At 37.2% G+C, this 20,602-nt stretch overlaps 1 long non-coding RNA gene across 1 annotated transcript; it reads left to right on the top strand.

Annotated features, from left to right (window-relative positions):
* The first annotated feature begins 236 nt into the window (after positions 1-236).
* LOC113607233 (uncharacterized) lies at positions 237-17,353 on the top strand. Its single transcript, XR_003427846.1, has 3 exons — positions 237-246; positions 7,545-7,548; positions 17,044-17,353. It is a non-coding gene; the product is annotated as an uncharacterized LOC113607233 (long non-coding RNA).
* Positions 17,354-20,602: the final 3,249 nt, after the last annotated feature.

Raw genomic sequence — 20,602 nt, 5'->3', positions numbered from 1 at the left:
AATCTTGAGAAAGAGAAGCTAAGGGGTACCAGAATGGATCATGTGTCTTGATTAAGTCTCAGATCTTCTCTCCAGACCATTGTACTTCATGGCTCTTGGCTGTACTCTCTCTGAGGACCTTCTTTTTCTGTTTCCTTCTTGGCCAACTGTAAGAGGGCTTTCTCAGTCTGCTTTTCCCCATGAGAAAGTTGATAAAAATAAATTGATGTCTTAAACTGCTACTGTATCTTTTGATTCAGACTTGTGGTTCATTGAGCAGTACAATTCTCTCCAAACCTTATTTGATTTTCTGTCTACTGCATTCACCTCCAGCTAGTTCTGTGACTACCATTTTACTGATAGTTATTTTCCAGATAAGCCTCTCACTTTAGGTTTAGTTACAGGTACATTGAACACATCAAGATTCCATGGCAGAGACACATCTTAGATTTCTTCTCTGAGGGATATATTTTTTTTTCACATTTTAATCAATTCAGACATTTTAACAATAGTTGTGCCTGCAATACCCTTGATTTGATCCTTTAGATAAAGCTGGTTTTTAATAATACTTTGTTGCTTAAAGGCATTCCTAGTTTTATCTTTTAGCAGTTGTAAATAAAAATCAGTTGCATCATGCAAATCTACAAGTCCAGAGTCCTTGTTTCCTTTAGTTTTTGACTAATTAGGTGTCAGTTTTTTTCCTGAGTCTTCTATTTCTTGGAAAATAATATCAAATTCAGCCAACTGCATCCAAGTCATGTCAATTATTCCTCCGGCTCTTCACCAAAAATTCACAATCATTTAGTACATTAAATGGTTTCCACAGTACTGCTAGTGATACCCAACTATTTTGCCACCACTAATGTGAGTTGCCTTTTTTCCAATCTCTAACAGTAGTTTTATTTCAGCATGCATTTCCTGGCCTCGAAACAAGACTCGCATATACTTTACTTTGTTATTGTTACAATGGAACTGGACTTCTGGAACTAATTTCCATCTTGGCTTCACTAGTTTATGCCAAAGTTATATTTAAAAATTTCAGTGGCATATAACAATAGAATTCTTTCTTTCTCACATCACATATCCATCATGGTTTAGCTGTATATTTTCTTCATTCTGGTATGTAAAATAATAGAACTTCCCTAATCTGGTATAGATTAATATGGTGAGAGTAGAAACATGCAATATGCAATGTTGTATCTATGCAGTGAAATTTAAAACTTTTACTTAGAAGGAGGGTATGTCACGTATTCATTTTTATTGGCCAAAGCAAATTTCATGTCTAAGTATGATTTAATCAGGATGAGGAAATATAATTCTCTCATGGGAAATTGCAATATTATATGCATCAAGGATAGCAAGACAATCAAACCAAACAGACATTATCTGTGATCTGAGTACAACTGAGCTCATTATATTTAAAATAGAAACACACACACAATTCATATGGACAGAGTGGGATTCCTCTAAGAAGATGTACTAATTATGGCCGTTTCTTGAAATATTCTTCCAAATTTAAACCAGAATACTTCATCCATGTGGATGAAATTTAAAGATTCCCCTTGTTTTGAAGGATAGTGTAACAAAGTAAACACTACAACCATTTTCTGAGACTATTTATTTAGGAAGGTGATAAATTTGACTTTTCACACTGTTCTGAAGTGTCAAGAATTATCTTGTTTAGTCATACCTGGTGTGGTTGACCACTTGTTGCAAAGTAGAATTACTACAGTAGAGTTTTTTAGTCTTTTGTTTTTTTTTATAGCCCAAGTACAGATGGGCACAGGTATTAAACATTTCCATGACTCATATTTTGTAGGAAGGAAGCACACCTAATGAACATTTTTTTTTTTTTGTGGTATGCGGGCCTATCACCGTTGTGGTCTCTCCCGCTGTGGAGCACAGGCTCCGGACGCGCAGGCTCAGTGGCCATGGCTCACGGGCCCAGCCGCTCCGCGGCATGTGGGATCCTCCCGGACCGGGGCACGAACCCGCATCCCCTGCATCGGCATGCGGACTCCCAACCACCGCGCCACCAGGAAAGCCCCCTAATGAACATTTGAAACAAAATAATATATGTGCTTCTTGTCACTGCTGTACCTAAAATAAAAAAAATGTTAAAACAAAGGATGGGGAAATAAATCAAATGAAACTGAAAAACAAAATTCTCAAAACAGGGATGAAAATGTTCTTAGCAGATAGCCGAATTCGTTAAAGCATTGAAAGACGTTCATTTTCTATTGATAAGAGCTAGAAACCACAAAATAAAATATAACTCATAAATCTTTTAGCATCATATAACAGAGTATCAAAATGTGTAAAGCAAACATTGTTTGAAATGCAGGGAGAAAGCAGTCAGATGGCCACACAGTGGAGTGTTTAATATATAACCTTTAGTTTAACACAAACCAAGTAGACACAATTTATAAGGTCAGAGAGCATTTATATTATATAAATAATATTAAAATATATGAAATTTTAAAGTTGTCTATCTTATCAATACAGATTCACATTTTCAAGTGACAGTAGAACTTTTATTGCAAGATATCCATCAAACAATGCTTATTTATTTTAGAAAGTCAGATTGATACAGGCCATATTTTATGGTCATTTCTACCTTTAAACTAGACTTAGAGTCCAAACACTTCTTTCTTACTTCCATTTCTTGTGTCTTGGTCTGAGCCATCATCAACTTCCACCAGGATTACTGCATATATTTCTATCAACACATCTAATTTCCACTCTTGCCTTCTAAGAGTGTGTTTCCAACACAGCAGAAAGGTAATTATTTAAAACAGAAGTTAGGTCATTTTACCTTTATGAACAGACCCCTGATATTTATCCCCATCTCACAGAGTACAAGCTAGTGGTATAACAATGCCTTCAGGTTCTGACAGACACTAGCCCCATTTTCTTTCTAACCTAGAATTCTTCTGATGTTCCAGCCTTAGCCTACAGGCTACTCCTTCAACATCCTAACCTCTGCTTTTCTGTTTTCTCTACCTGAAACACTCTTCTCCTACAGAACTGTTTAGATAACTTTCTTGCTTCCTTTAACTGTTTTACTTAAATTTTAATTTCTCAGTGAGGTTTACCATTGCCACTCTAATTGTAAGCGCTCTTTGCAGGAAACTGCCCTCAGCAGTTTCCTGCCCTCAGCAGGAAACCCCTTTTCTCTTCACTGTAGCAAAGCTATATTGTAACTAACTTTTAAACCAGGCTTCCCCATGCTCTACTTATCTCTGGCCCAAGCACACATTTCAAATCTTTTAATCACGCAATACCTTGCCTAACTTGTGGGTTCTTTCTGTAGATCAAAGAAGTAGAAATGAAGAATAAGTATTGATAATTAACAGACGACCATATCTCTTCCCTAGCTTCCCCTTCAGTAATCTTGTGAACACACGGTATGTCCAGACTGTGAACATGATAACATCTAGAGGAAGATCATGAGGAGTCGACAAGCCTGCACACCATGGGGGATGGAGTTGACTCTGACCCCCATCTCAATGATGAACTGAGGTTACTTCCCTGTTCCCCTTTTAAAACTTTCATGACTGAGCAGAATCTTTGGAGGTGGTTTTTTGGGGACGCTGAGTCCACCATCTCCCCAGATGGCCGGCATTCTGATTAAAGGCACCTTTCCTTTCTACCATTTGTGAGTATTGATTTTGTAATCAGCTAGCAGAGGGACCCCCAATTCATTTGATAACAATTATTATGGGAAACAGTGCTCCCACACATCCCTAATCTCTTTATTTTATTTGTTTTCCTTTTCGTACAGTACTTATCACTGTCTAACACGCTCCAATACTCATTTATTATTTTATTGTCTGCCTCTTTCTGCTAGAATGTATGCTCTATGCAGGTACAGATATTTATCTACTTTGTGAGGAGTTACAGAAAATTGAATACTCAGTAATATCCTCTGAGCAAAGAACAAAAGAGTGATACATAATATTTACTATATAACATATGATTACCATTTACCTAGCCACTAGGGGTCACTCAATAAAAAATGACCATTATAATACCTCAGATGCTTTTCATATGTGATCCCATCTATTATGAAAAACAGTACTGAGGAAGGCATTAGTGTACCCACGTGTTAGATGAGAAAACTGAGACTCAGATTAAGTTACTACTAAGTAGTAGAGGCATGATTCAAACTAGGTTTCTCTCTCCACTCAAATTCATTGACATAAAACAACACCACGATCTTCTTAAAATAGCAACTTCTTGGTAACCCTGATATTTTGGAATAGAAATTTATTTACATCATGTTTATTATAATCATCTCTTTCTTGGGGAAAAATGAAAGAAAATATTTACATTAAATCTTTTGAAGTAATGTGTAAATTTTCTGTTTATAAATTGAACACAGACAGGAAATGAAAGTCTCGTTTGCATAATACAGTCAAATCACCTTATCCAGTCCTTTCCCCTGCAAATCTTTCAAAAATTGTAGAGCTTCCTGATGAGCTAAAATTGAAAATGAATTTCTACCTTAGTTATAATCGCCAGGGAAGCAAAATGGAATTACCAAAAATCCATATCTTGTGAATTTCAAATGGTATGTCTACAAGAATATTCTTAACAATAAATTTCATTAAAAAATAACCCTCCATGTTAAGTGTGTACCGAGACTTTAATAATACACATTTGGTTCTTCATTTTTCCCATTTCAGGATTCTCACCTTATCTTTTAACTTCCTTATCACCCATGGCTCTTTTTCTATTCCTCAGTCAGATAAACCATCTGCACTCACCTTCTGATCTAGCCCTCTGTGGTATGTGGAATAATGGATCTCTAAAGATGTCCACATTCTAATCCACAGGAAGAGACTTAGAAAAAGACTTTGCAGATATGATTAGGTTAAAGATCATGGTATGGGTAGATTATCCTGGATTAAGGAAATTCACCCAATGTAAGCACATGGGTCTTTATAAAAGGGGAGCAGGTGGATCAGAGTCAAGGCAATATGATGATGGAAGCATAGGTTGGAGTGATGTGATCTGAAGACAGAGGAAGGGGCTAAGAGCCAAGGAATGTGAGTTGCCTCTATAAGCTAGAAAAAGCAAGGTGACAGGTTCTCCCTGGGACCTCTAGGGGAAATGGAGCCCTGCCAATGCCTAGATTTTAGCCCTGTAGCAAGACTCACTTTGGACATTCAACATTCAAAATAGTAATTTGTGTTGTTTTGAACCATTTAGTTTGTGGTGATTTATTACTGCAGCAAGACAAATCTAATAAACCCTCCCCATTCTTCTCTTCTTTACCACCGATACCACATCAGTTTTAGAAAAAAGGCATAACAAAGTTCATGTGGAAAGCAATCTGTTATAGAAGTCCCTCATCAAGGTTTAGACAATGCCTTATTTTTAAGATTCAAGGGAAGGTGCATTTTAAAACATCATCGTATTAAACAATGACTTAACACAAAAAATTACTATCTACTTATATAAATTTAAACTGTGCCCTAAATGGGTGGTGATAGGTTCATTTTTTTTCTAGTAAAGAAATTTTTCCAAGTATCTATCAAATCACATGACCATTCTGTAAGATTGAAATCAGGAAAAGTCCACACATTCTGACAACTCCCAAAATAAAACACAACATATCGCTTAGTAATTCAACCAGGAAAGCAACTCATGAAAGCCAACAAGATGAGCAGTAAAGTACAAGGTCTTAGTCCAAAAGACAATGAGGTTCTCAAAAGTAGATGAAAAGTTTGCAAAACCTCTCTGATGGAGAAAAAATCTGGAGTGGGCCAGGTATAATTTTGAAGCTAGAGAGTGGTCACATGACTCTGGTTAGATTTTGGAAATTATAACTACAATGTTCTCGGCAGTTACGTGTATAATTAGGTGTTGCCTTCCCTCTGTAAATATATATATATTTTAATTAATAAGCTTTATTTTTAGAGAAGCTTTAGGCTCACAGAAAGTTAAACAGGTAGTAGAGACAGTTTCCATATACACTCACTCCTTCCCCCACTTATTTTCCTTTATTATTAACATCTTGCTTGGTGTAGTATATTTGTCACAGATGATTAATCAGTTTAGATACGTTATTATTAAATGAAATCCATACCTTATGTTAAGTTTTACTCTTTGTTTTTGTGAAGTTCTATGTGTTTTGACAAATGCATAACATCTTGTCTGCCATTACCATATCATATAGTTCCACTGACCTAAAAACCTAGTTTATTTTTAAAATGTATCCATATATTAATATTGTATTTCTCTTCCACTATTTTATAACTTAATTTTTGCTTATTTTCAACAATTTTTTTTGACATGCAAGTCCTTCTAAGATGTTACACCAACCTGTCCTTTTCCTCTGATTTCTCAAACCTACTTCTCCTAAAGGCAAACTTGTTTATTAATTGCCATGGAGACAATTGTTCTTTCTGCTACTATATCTTTGCCCATACAATTTTCCCAACTGGGAAGACTCCTCATTTTTCTCCATTGTGCAAATCATCCAAAAGTTCCTGTTCAAATTTCGTCTGTTTTGACTAGTCTGTGCCATGTCAGGCCTTGTTCTTTTATGGATTCCCAAAGCAGGCACTGTCTCCATGCCATTTATCTAACAGTTAATCCTGGATCATTCTGGCCCCCTCCTGTTACATCGTCTGGTATTGTTAGTTAACTTTCTGTTGTTTGAATATGTTGAATCATCATGAAGGTGAGGACTCTTATCTCAGTTTTTCATTGAGCTCAGCGGAGAGTCATCAGCAACTCAAAATCTTTGCATTGACTGCAAATAATAACTAAAAGACAATTATTTCTTTCTTCCTGAATACTGATTTTTGGTGCTGAATGGTAGGATTCTCCTCGAGGAAATATCTCAGGTGCAGATTATTTTATAATAACAATAATACAGAGGAAGGAAGTTTTCAGAGAAGACACTTAAAGATGGAAATAACACAAAGAAAGTTAGGACAGCTTGGTGGTAGACTGTTGATTTCACTATGCAGCCTCAGTGTTGAAGTTAATGGGATTCACAAGAGCATCTGTAGTCAGTATGACTAGAAGAAGTTAAAGAGGGCTTTGAGGGCCCTTTGAGGCGGTAGGGAGAATGTAAAGCCTCAAGTCTGCAGATCCTGCTTTTTCTATTGACTCCTTCTTTCTTCATTTGTTTATTCAGACATTTCTGCCATCCACATTACCTTTTTTTTGTGTGCTAGCTTAGCTGTCCTCTTTCCAAAGTCTGTGTGAGTGTTTGTGAGGCTGTGGCTGTGAACACAAAGCTCTCTTCAAAGAAACATGCATCTTCTTGTTTCTGTAGTTGTTTTCAAAGTTAGATGTTCCTTCACAAAAAGATCTCTGTGCAGATGGCTATCTCACCTCTAGACACAGACAGAGCAATTACCCACCAGTGATCTTCTCCCAGAGCAGGAGAGCAGAAGAACCCATGAGTGTGGGGTGGACATTTACATGTATTGTTTTTCCCCCTTTGATTGAACACTCACTCTGGGGATGCTATAGGTAGGGTGGAGGAGGGGAGGGAAGTGAGAGGCTGAGGATGGCAGTGAATGTGTTGGCATGCATGGTGTAAGCTCTGTGGACCATTCCCTGTGCTCCTACATTTTACTCTCTGCTCAAAACAGCCCTACCGGATTCCTTGTCTCCATTTACAGCAGTAGCTCCACAGAATGCATCCTTTTCCCAAGTCACAAGTCAAACAGTCTTCACATTCTAGTCTATGCTAATCCAAAGTTTATGTGCTTCCCCTCTGTTCTACATTAAACACTGTAGTAGAGTGAGAAAGGGATGCTGTTCAATAAGCCCAATGTCTGGCAGCTATAAAGTGGTGGAATCTCTATTGGAAACCAATTTTATGTGACCAAAGCCCAAGCTGCTCCTACAAGGGGTTAATTATGTAGGTTTTCCTTTCCATTTGATAAAGTGTTTTAAAAGTTAATGAAAATTACTTCCAAAGCACACCCTCTTTTTTCCCTACTGAGTTACAGTCTTATGAAGGAAGAAAATTAAAAATAAAAACAGAAACAAATCAAATAATTGGACCCGCAGTGCCAAAGATCATTAGTGGGTATTTTCATGAGTGTGTTTAAGAACTTGAGAATGAGGCTTCTATTGTTTGCTTTAATAATCTAAGAAACTCATGGGTGTCTCACATGTTACCTACTTCATTCAGGCTTTTAATCTAAACAAGGAGAGATTTGATAATTGCATATTCTATTTTTATTTTTTACCATGATAGATTGTCTCTATCCTAGCAAACTACTGCCATCTGCTTATTCAGTAACGAGACTATTTTGAGTTTTCAACCTACTAGAGAGCTCAGAATTTAACAAATGTTTCACGTGTATTTGACTACAACTGTTCATGGAAACAGATATGGCTACTGGAATCATTTATGTTATACCATAAGCTAGAATTAATATGTCAGTTACTAATACATCATGTCGCAATAATCACTGTGGGGAGTTTTTTTTTCCCCTCAGATGTTAGTAGGATTAATCACTATTATTTTTTCAATAAATATATGTATGTATGGAATTTTTCACTGTGTAGCTGTCACTGTGTTAATCACCACAGATTTTGTGCAGAAGTGTATATCAAATTCTAGATGAGGATACAAAATGTGTAAATAGATAATTGAATACACAGTAAAAAGTGTTTTCATGGAGCTAGACAGAATTCATGATCAGGTATTAGGCAAGCTTACTGTTTGTCACTCTGTTCTGCACAGAGTTGGGTTACTAAAAGGAGAAAAGCACAGAATACTCCTAGAATTGAGAGAGAGAGAGAGAGAGAGAGAGAGAATGAAGAACCTGAAAACCCCTTCTAAGAATCACTTAGACTTCACTAAGTTTAGTCCAGACTGAGGCTAATTAAGGAAACTATGACTATGATGCTTCAGTGGGTCTCTATAGACTTTTCTCACCAACTCTCATAACTCAAATGGATATATTGATCTGTATTACTATTTTTTGTCTGCATTTTTTATCCCAAGAGAAGTAGAACAACTTTTCTGATGTCACAGAATTGGTTATAGAAAATTCAGTGTTCTTATTCAGGCTTGTCTTCAAAGTTTCTCTCCACTCTGACATGTTTTAAGATGTTGTAGAAAATATAGCAACTAGTTGGTTCAACTCTTACTGATTCCTCTCCTTTTGATGAATACATTATTCTATACAGATGCTGGAACTATTCAGGCAGAACACTAACAGATCATTTCAGTTTGAACGTGATAATAAGCCATCCTAGTACTAATAAAAATAACAGCAAAATGAAAGCACACAATGATAACAATATCCAAAATGTAGTGGATACATACAATTTGCAAAGCAAAACACAACTATAAAATACATATTCTTGCTTTATATCTGAGGCAACAGACACAGAAATATCAACCAACTTGGAGCTGTGATTTGAAACTAGGAGTCGTGGTGAAAAAAACTCCCATGGTTAACCATCATGCAATGTTCTGCAAATATTTTCTTAGGTGCATACTACATAGGCATTTTTACCATCCATAAGGCAGCTGTGTTTTAAAAATATTCCCTTAAAAAAAAAGATGTTCATCTGCATATAAAATGCCCCATAGCTTCCTCAAAATGTTTATTTCTGGTGATAGGGTCATTTTAGATCTAGTTTTCTGCCTTTTCTCATTTTCTTTGCAAATCTCCATATCATTTGATTAACAAATCAATCTCCTAAAAGACCAAAAATTTCTGAGAACAGAAAAAAATAAGATGACTTCGTCTGTGGTCTCTTGATGCTCACACAAAAACATCTCAAGTTTTGAAATATAATCCAGACTCTTGAAGAAAGTCCTTCTCCATCAGAAGTTCATTACGAATAAGGAAAAGAAAATTCAGTAAGAGAAAACTGTGGTGTGAACTGGACTGAGGAAAGAGCTGCATTACAATGTTGATTCAAGGCTGTTAGAGTTTATTATTTGGAGTATTCCTTTGTCTTCCTGATGTATTATTAATACTTTGCAAATAAGCACTCAAAATATATCAGCTTACATGAATTTTCACTAGCCAGCCCTGCCCCAGGGAGCTATACTTGTTATAAAAGGAATAAAATCAGTATACTTCTTGTGTCATTTTGGTATAAGTCAAGCCTCATTCTCCTGGCAAAGGGAGAATTTTGAATTACAGCTGTAAGTGGATATGTTTGTTTTATTCTGTTGTAAACTACTTAAATCTCAGCTAAGCTAATCATTTTGCTTCAATTTGGGTTACATGATAGAACAGGGCAAATACTGCCTCCTGATCTTATGATGGACTTCAATATGCCCTCATTACATATTTTATTTCTGTTTTTCAAACATGCCCATTTGACAAGATAATTCCCTTTCTGTTGGTTGCCTTTAGCTCCCCATTGATTTCCAGTTTACTCTCTATCTGGTTTTATATGTTAATTTACTATTTCTGCCATGCTCTTGGGTTGCATTTATGTCAATTGAACCATAATAAATGTAAGTTTAATCATTTTATCTCATAAAGGAGGGCTTGAATTTTTTCATGGTTTAGTCCAAAAGATATCTAGTATTGTATACTCTCCAGAAGGTTCTTGATTTATATTGAATGATGGGACTATTGAAGTTGAACATTCATTTTTAGGAAAATATTAACTCAATATTGGGAAGGTGTGTATGTGTGTAAGCACACATGTGTCTGTTTCAGAGTTGAAGACATACATACAAACTCTAAATATTTGGAGGGGGAAACTATGGTTGAAAGGGACTAAGATTTTCATCAAACACCATGCTTGGAAGCCATAGATGTATCTTTCCAAGTCAATACATTGTATCCTTATTCAATAGATCCTTCTTCATTTTGGTACCTTCAGTCTGAGCAGAGTTTCTGAAGCCAGACTATGTCATAGCTGGAAATCCTCTTCCCAATACGTAGAAAGCATCTGAAGATATTAAAACAGAGGTAGTCTCCCTCCCCCAAACATATTTGATTTAGATGAGGCAAGTACCTAAGGTGTGAAATCATGTGGCATCAGTCTCTAGAGCCCAGGGTCTAAGTTACCTGAAAGTTTTGGCTGTCAAGAACGTGTCCTTAAAGAGCTAGTGTACAATGTGGTATCGATAGCAATGAATTGATTAAGACATATTTCTTTGAAGCGGGCAGGAGAGTATTACTTATTCATTATGGGCACCTAAATCATTGACCATAACAATAGCTGGGTTTGTTATGCTTCGTCCATGCCAGCCACTGTTTCAATGGTTTTATATGTATCAACTCATAGCATGCTCACAACCATCTTAAAAAGGTAGATACTGTTGTCCTTACTTGACAGTTGAGGAAACGGGGATGTAGAGAGATTAATTTGCCAAAAATCAAACAGCTGATTTATTTATTTATTATATTTATTTATTTTATTTAACATCTTTATTGGAGTTTCATTGTTTTACAATTGTGTGCTAGTTTCTGCTTTATAACAAAGTGAATCAGCTATACATATATATATATCCCCATATCTCCTCCCTCTTGAGTCCCCTCCCACCCTCCCTATCACACCCCTCTAGGTGGTCACAAGCAGCAAGCTGATCTCCCTGTGCTATGTGGTTGCTTCCCACTAGCTATTTTACATTTGGTAGTAACAGCTGATTTATTCCCAGAGCCTACACTCAATCACTGTGCTCTACTATCTCTTGAATCATGTTCGCCCAGATCATGGATTGATGTAGAGCACATCCTAAAGGTTTCTACCCCTCACTAAATGTAGGGTATCATAAATAACATAATAAGCTTTGTAGCTCCCACACTCTAGAATGAAGATATGTTTTCCACATAATTGTATGCAACTCATATTAAGAGTATTGAGTGTTTTCAATCAGTGTCCTGTCCAAGTACCCAAGACGTACTGTGTATTTACTGGAATGTCCACTTCTTTGCCTATTCTAGACAGTCCTCCATCTGAATTCCTCTCACACCTGAATGCCAAGGATGTAAGGTCTTTTACTGGGTCTTAAAAAGCCATCAGCTTGTTTTGTAACCGAAAGTGGAGTCCGGCTGCTCACCACTCAATAGCTAATAAAGAGGCAAGGTTGGGGAAGGGAAAGTTTGCTTTATTTTGGATGCTGGCAACTGGGGGGTGGTGGGAAGTGTGTGGACTTCTGTCCAAAGGCCGGCTCCACCCCACTGACAATCAGTGGACAAGAGCTTTTATAGAAGGAGGGAGGGGACTACATGCAGAAACAGCACAGTCAGCTCTGACAGTCACCTTGAAATCGGTCATGCAGTGGTCTGACCAGGGTCATCTTGATTGTTTTAGGTACAGTTAATCTTCAGTTCCAGGGTCAGTTTGTTCCCATTTCCTTGAGGCCAGTTCTCAGAATTGTGGCAGCTTATGTCATGGCTACAGTTTGGGCATCATGTAGTTAACTTCTTCTACCTGGTGGGGAGTTTAGTCTGTATAAGATAGCTCAAAGGATAAAGCTCAGAACAGTATCTATAGCCCATGAAGAGGAACTAAAGGTCTTTAACTTTGCTTAATGACTAAACTATTATTTTTTAGTCTTGTTGTACTGTTTTCCTTTGTTTCTGCATTTTCTCACTTCTCCGATTAAACTTATTCTTTGGCTAAAGTTTTTTCACTGGCAAAATGCAGGCGGAGGACATGGGGCTGGGGGAAGACCACAGGGTGCTGCTCCATTTCAGCTTCGCTTGGTAACCCAAAATGTGGATGCAAAATATTGTGGTTTTCTTGCTTTAAGCCAGGTCACCTATTAATTTACTTAAGCTTTCAAAACCTTAGCTTCCTCATATGTACAACGGCAAGAATAAAAATGATGCCTTCTTCATGGTGCCTTTGTGACTATGAATGGAGTTTATCACATGTAAATCATTTTGCATCTGTAATAACAGATGTTAGTTATCAGAGTAGGTACTGATACACTTCTTTTGTCACCCCATGCAGGAGAAATGAGAAGGGATTCATATTGGAAAGGTCGTGTTCTAATTAGAGTCTGAACTAAAAATGAATCCTCCATTGCAGGGCTTTATGGGTCTCTGGTGCTGCCCCATTCCACTGCTTGACACCAGCAGAAGCTGAGGGTCAGTGTGGCTCCTGTGCTGTTTGGACTACAGTAGTTGTTGACTGAAAAAAGAAAAGAAAAAAAAAACACAACATGAGAATTGTGAGTTAAGTTTTATTGAGGGCAAAATGTTTACTATAGCTTGGAAAACAGCATCTCAGATAGCTCTGAGGAACTGCTCCCAAGAAGTATGGGGTGTGAAATAAAACTCACACTATATGGAAAGACAAGAAAAATTTAAACGTAAAAATTCTTCTCTGCCCTTTGTCCTCCACTCCCCCAGCACTGTGCATTTTGTATCCCCATTATGCATTGACCAAACCTCCCCCATCAGCAGAAATACCTGCCCAACCCTAAACAGCAACATTCTCCCAGCATCAACAAGACAACTCCTTAAACGATAGCACTCCTCCTCGATCTTATAAAGGGTCACAGGACCCACTACAATTGCAGTTAAATCTGGATTGTGTAAACTGTCAATAGTACATTATTTAATGTACAGCCTTCTGTCTCAGAAAATTTATATAAACTGTGTCTTGACTTGTAATGGGTGGATCAGTTCTCAGAGCTTTCTGGGATGCTCTTCCTGTGTTATAATCCTCAAATTTGGCTCAAATAAAATTTTCCAATTCTTTCTTACACTGAATGATTAATTTTTTGTCAACAAGGGGAAGGTCAGTGTTATATGAGATTTTAGTGAAGGGGGACATGCAGCCAAGCACACATTTTGGCAGAGGCTCACTGCTAGTCATGAGGAGTTAGATATTTTCAGGAGAAGATTTTATCAGCCCAATTCTTGCATCTTCTCATATCTAGAAAAGCACTAAAATCATTAATGGTGACATCTGCTCCTCGTGACTAGCAGAAACCTTCTGAAAAAAAGTGTGCTTGATTGCATGTCCTCCCCCTTCACCAAAATCACTTATACTGACCTTCCCCCCTACCTCTTCTGTGAAGTTTCTCAGAGCTATCTGAAATGCTGTCTCCTGTGCTATAGTCCTCGGTTTTCCCCAATAAAACTTAACTCACAACTCTCACATTGTGTATTTTTTGCTCAGTCAACACATCAGCCAAGGAGAAAGGGAGAAAGTGAAATTTTTTTCCAACCTCCAGGTGTCTCAAAAGGGAGATAGGGTAAAATAAGATATTTATCTATTATTTTCAAACCACCCATTTAGGATTTTTTTTTCTGAAAATGTACACAAGTCTCAAGTTTTATTCATTTAAAGTCCTCTACTGTAAAATACTTTCACAACAGTTTCCAATTAATTTATATCACCTTCCTCCCTCAAAAATTTGTGAACCCACTTCTTTCCTTTGGTGCTAGGGATGTATGTTTAAGGGTTATTCTTGAAGGGTTTCATTTTTATAAGCAGTTTGTGTCTCAGCCTTCAGTTCCCATCTGTTCTCCTAGATAACTGATGTGGGAGTAGGCACATGGAAAAGTCTGGATCCAGATTAAATGCCAGCTGTTAATATAAACAGTGCTTCCTAGGGACCCACCCTTACTCCATGTAAGCTTTGCTAATCAGGAAGCACTCTCAGACTTAATGCCTCCTACAAGTGTGAGTAAGGAGGACCATGCTCTTTCTAGGTGTGACTTTAGATCCCTCCTAACTTCCATCAGTCCCCAGAAGCTATCCCAAGTTACTATTTAAAATGTTGTGCTTTATATACAATGCAGTTTCAAGAGGAACTGGAAATGACTGCTTCAATGAATCAAGCTTGATAAGTCAAAGCTTGATGGGTATAAATATGGTGTCCCTTACCTTGATCCTTTCTAAGTGAGGGACAGTTATTTAAATCTACTCATGAAACTGACACTTCCTGGAATGTATAATCAGAGGAGGGCATGGTCTTTAATAGAACTTAGACTAGGAGAACCCCCAGAAGTAAAAATTAACTTTGACTGGGGCACCAGTTTTTAAAATGGAGGGTTGGAAAATCAGAATCCAGAATCTATTATATAGAGAATGGATAAACAAGTTCCTACTGTATAGCACAGGGAACTATATTCAATATCCTATGATAAACCATAATGGAAAAGAAATGAAAAAAGAATGTATATATATGTATAACTGAATCACTTTACTATACAGCAGAAATTAACACAACATTGTAAATCAACAATATTTCAATTAAAAACAACAAAAACGAAAAAGATATGCAAAGAATCTGGAATGTATATGCTTTTTGAAGAGCTTGAGACACAGTCCCTAGAAAAGATTCACTTGATCTCTCCATAGCAAGAGTGAATATTCCTCCAAACTATTCACTCTCTTCCTCCAAACTATTCACTCTCTTTTGCCAAATTTCTAAGCAATTTCAAAAAGCTGCTTAGAATGTCAAGCAGCTTTCCTATTACTAAATGGGCTTTAGAGGTATCATACATTTAGTAGGACAAAGAATGCTTGGAGGAGGAGCAATAGTGAAGCATTCACTGGAAATAACATTCACTGCCCAACTTTTGTAAAGGGGTATCATGGTTAAAATAATAAGACCCTCATGTAAACTCAGTTTTCAAGAACTTGTTTGCAAATCTGACCTCTTTTAGCTGTGTCATGTTTTGTAAACCTCAAACTATTTCCATCTAAGAACTGCAGCCCTGAGAGACGCAAAGGAAGTCAGCTTCAACTCTTCAGCAGTCCCTACAGCATGTACAGGGCATGATTTCAGAGCCACCAGGAAATTCCTACTGCTCAAAAACTATTTCACCACTGCCTGTCAGAATTACTGAAATGTTACCATGATAAACTGCAATTTGGAACAATCAATGCTTGTCAAGATTATTGAAAGGTAAATTGTGATATGACTTATCCAGCTCATGCTGAAAACTGTCTGGTAAGAAGTATTCAGTGGGTACTTTGCCTCAATTTGGTAAAGTTCAATGGTGATTACCATTTTGGTGAAGTACAGCTGGTTTCTTGTACAAAATGATTTATGGCTCTAAACAGACCAGAATGATTGTCTCAATAGACCATTGCAGGTCTCAAAAGGAAGCTTGAAATGGACTGAAATTATCATCTTAGCTCAAGCCCTTGATGATCATAGTTTAAGGATTAAGACATGGCAATTATTAAAACACTATGTTTATTGGACACTTTAGTCATCATGCAGCATTCTTCGTGGCAGGACAAACATTTGTTAAAAAAGACTCTGAAAAAAAAAAAACTTACTCTGTTCCAATGACTGTGCTAACATCTCTGTTTATGCATCTCATTTAAACATTATGGGGGGTGGAGTCAAGATGGTGGTGTGGGAAAAGGTGGAGTTTGCATCTCCTCACAATTAGAGCACCTGCCAGCCACTGGTGAAAGACCTCAATGCACAAGGAGACAGAAGAAACCCCCAAGCGAACTGGTAGGAAGCAGGGGGGCAGAAGGGGGAGAAGAAGTGGAGGCCAGACAGGACCAGCGTCCCTGAAGGGTGGCTGAATGGGAGGAGGGTTTCCCACACCTGAAGGGACCCTTGGGTACTCAGATCAGGGAGAAACGTGCCCAGTGTGTCTCCTGCCTAATCACTCAGGGAAGTCTGCCCAGTTCTCAGGCTAGGTCCTACACCATCAGAGGCTCCCTCTGGGCTGTGTTGGCCCTGGGGGCATAAGAGGGAGGCCAGTGGAGAACAGGAGAGGCAGGTGGGAGGGGTCCTTCAGGACAGGGGAAGCAGGAGAGGAGAGGAGGGTGTTTGCCCCACCCACTAAAGCCAAGGAAGCCTGCTGGGCTCCCAGGTGGGGTCCCCTGCCCTCTGAGACCAGAGGTGGGGGACACACCTGGGCCCCTCTGTTCCATCGAGCCTAAGCACCACCTCCCACACCTCCAGAGCCTTTTCCAACACTGTGGGTCTTATGCAGAAGACCTACCCACTGCCTAAACCCTGCCCATGCTTAGGCCATGCCCCTCACAGCCAACATCTTTTCCACTTCTTTTTTTCTCCTCCTCTATTTTACTATTATGGTTCTATTTTACCTTCCAGTTGTTGTTTCATCTATATTATTAATATTCTTTCTAACATGTCTGTTAGTTTCCTAGTCTAATTTTGTTTTTTACTTTGTTATTGTTCTCTCTTTTTTTTTGGCCACCACATGTGGCTTGCAGGATTTTGGTTCATGAGTTGGGGGTTGGGCCAAAGCTCCTGAAGTGGGAGTTATGAGTCTGAATCACTGGAATAATAGAGAAACTCAGACCCCAGTATATATTCATCAGAGTGAGTTCTCCTAGAGGTCCTCATCTCGGCCCAAGACACAGCTCTATTCAACAGCCTACAAACTCCAGTGCTGGAAGCCTCAGGCCAAACAACCAGTAAGACAGGAACACAATCTCACTCATAAAAAAAAAAAAAAAAAAAAAAAAAAAAAAAAAAAAAAAAAAAAAAAGAGAGAGACAGCAAAAAAAAATATGTCACAGAGGAAGGAGCAAGATAAAGACCTACAAGACCAAATAAATGAAGAGGAAATAGGCAAGAAAAACAATTCAGAGTAATGATAATAAAGATGATCCAGAATCTTGGAAATAGAATGGAGGCATGAATCGAGATACTACAAATATTTAACGAAGACCTAGAAGAACTAAAGAACAAACAAACAGAGATGAACAACACAATAACTGAAATGAAAAATACACTAGATGGAATCAATAAAGATTAACTGAGGCAAAAGAACAAATAAGTGAGCTGGAAGACAGAATGGTGGAAAAACTGCTGAGGAGTAGAATAAATAAAAAGAATGAAAAGAATAGAAGATAATCTCGGAGACCACTGGGACAACATTAAGACACCAACATTCAACTTATAGGGGTCTCATAAGAATAGAAAAAGAAAGGGTGTAAGAAAATATTTGAAGAGATTATAGTCAAAAACTTCCCTAACATGGGAAAGAAAATAGTCACCCAAGTCCAGGAAGGACAGAGAGTCCTATACAGGATAAACCTTAGGAGAAACACACAAAGACACATATTAATCAAACTAACAAAAATTAAATTCAAAGAAAAAATATTAAAAGCATCAAGAGAGAAGCAAAAAAATAACATACAAAGCAATCTCTATAAGGTTATCAGGTGATTTTTCAGCAAAAATCTGCAGGCCAGAAGGGAGTAGCAGGAAATAATTAAAGAGATGAAAGAGAAAAACCTACAACCAAGATTACTCTACCCAGAAAGGATCTCATTCAGATTCGATGGAGAAATTAAAACCTTTACAGACAAGCAAAAGCTAAGAGAATGCAGCACCACCAAATCAGCTTTACAACAAATGCTAAAGAAACTTCTCTAGGCAGGAAACACAAGAGAAGAAAAGACCCACAAAAAAACGCAAAACAATTATGAAAATGGTAATATGAACATACATATCAATAACTACCTTGAATGTAAATGGATTAAATGCCCCACCCAAAAGACACAGACTGCCTGAGTGGTTACAAAAACAAGACCCACATAAATGCTCTCTACAAGAGACCCACTTCAGATCTAAGGATACATACAGATTGAAAGTGAAGGGATAGAAAAAGAGATTCCATGCAAATGGAAATCAAAAAAAAAGCTGGAGTAGCAATACTAGTATCAGATAAAACAAACTTTAAAATAAAGACTGTTACAAGAGATAAGGAAGGACACTACATAATGATCAAGGGATCAATCCAAGAGGAAGATATAACAAGTATAAATGTTTATGTACCCAACATAGGAGCACCTCAGTACATAAGGCAAATGCTAACAACCATGAAAGGAGAAATCGACAGTAACACAATAATAGTAGGGGAATTTAACACCACACTTACACCAATAGACAGATCATCCAAACAGAAAATAACTAAGGAAACACAAATTTTAAATGACAGAGTGCACCAGATAGATTTAATTGATACTTACAGGACATTCCATTTGAAAACAGCAGATTACACTTTCTTCTCAAGTGCAAACGGACCAGTCTCCAGGAGAGATCACATCCTGGGTCATAAATAAAGCCTCGGAAAATTTAAGAGAATTGAAATCATATTAAGCATCTTTTCTGACCACATGGTATGAGATTGGAAATCAATTACATGAAAAAAACTATAAAAAGCACAAAAACATGGAGGCTAAACAGCACACTACTCAATAACCAAGAGATCACTGAAGAAATCAAAGAAGAAATTTTAAAATACATAGAAACAAATGACAAATGAGAACATGACAACCCAAAACCTTGGGGTGCAGCAAAAGCAGTTGTAAGAAGGAAGTTTATAGCATTTCAATCTCCCTTAAAGAAAGAAGAAAATAAATAAAATAAACAATCTAACACTACACCTAAAGCAACAAGAGAAAAAAGAACAAAGAAAACCCAAAGTCAGTAAAAGGAAAGAAATCATAAAGATCAGAGCAGAAATAAATGAAATAGAAACAAAGAAAACAATAGCAAAGATCAAAAAACTAAAAGCTGGTTCTTTGAGAAGATAAACAAAATTGATAAACCCTTAGCCAGACTCATCAAGAGAAAAAGAGAGAGAAATCAATAAATTTAGAAATGAAAATAGGAGAAATCACATCTGACACCACAGAAATACAAAGGATTATAAGAGACTACTGCAAACAACTATATGCCAATAAAATGGACAACCACAAAGAAATGCACAAATTCTTGGAAATGTACAATTTTCCAAGACTGAACCAGGAAGAATTAAAAAATATAAACAGACCTATCACAAGTAATGAAATTGAAACTGTAATTAAAAATCTTCCAAAAAACAAAAGTCCAGGACCAGATGGCATCACAGGTGAATTATATCAAACATTTAGAGAAGAGCTAACACTGATCCTTCTCAAACTCTTCCAAAAAATTACAGGGGAAGGAACACTCCCAAATTCAGTCTACAAAGCAACCATCACGCTGATACCAAAACCAAGAAAAGATATCACAAAAATGAAAATTATAGACCAATATCACTCATGAATATAGATGCAAAAATCCTAAACAAGATACTAGTAAACAGAATACAGCAACATATTAAAGGGTTCATACTCCATGATCAAGTGGGATTTACTCCAGGAATGCAAGGGTTCTTCAATATATACAAATAAAGCAACGTGATATACCATATTAACAAATTAAGGAATAAAAACCATATGATCATCTCAATCGATACAGAAAAAGCTTTTGACAAAATTCAACACCTTTTATTATAAAAATTCTCCAGAAAGTGGGCATAGAGGGAACCTACCTCAACATAATAAAGGCCATATAGGACAAACCCACAGCAAACATCATACTCAATGGTGAAAAACTGACAGCATTTCCAGTAAGACCAGGAAAAAGACAAGGATGTCCCCTTTCACCACTCTTATTCAACATAGTTTTGGAAGTCCTAGCCACAGCAATCAGAGAAGAAAAGGAAAAGGAATACAGATTGGAAAAGAGGAAGTAAAACTGTCACTGTTTGCAGATGACATGATAGTATACATAGAAAATCCTAAAGATGCCACCAGAAAACTACTAGAGCTAATCAATGAATTTGATAAACTAGCAGGATACAAAATTAATACACAGAAATATCTGGTATTCCTATACACTAAAATGAAATAACAGAAAGAGAAATGAAGGAAACAATCCATTTACCAT

This window comes from Aethalodelphis obliquidens, unplaced genomic scaffold, assembly GCF_003676395.1.
Source record: "Aethalodelphis obliquidens isolate GAN/ISIS:26980383/991018 unplaced genomic scaffold, ASM367639v1 scaffold47, whole genome shotgun sequence".
NCBI classification, from domain to species: Eukaryota; Metazoa; Chordata; class Mammalia; order Artiodactyla; family Delphinidae; genus Aethalodelphis; species Aethalodelphis obliquidens.
The sequence above is the reverse complement of the archived record's forward strand: the minus strand, read 5'-3'. Positions and strand labels throughout refer to the sequence as shown.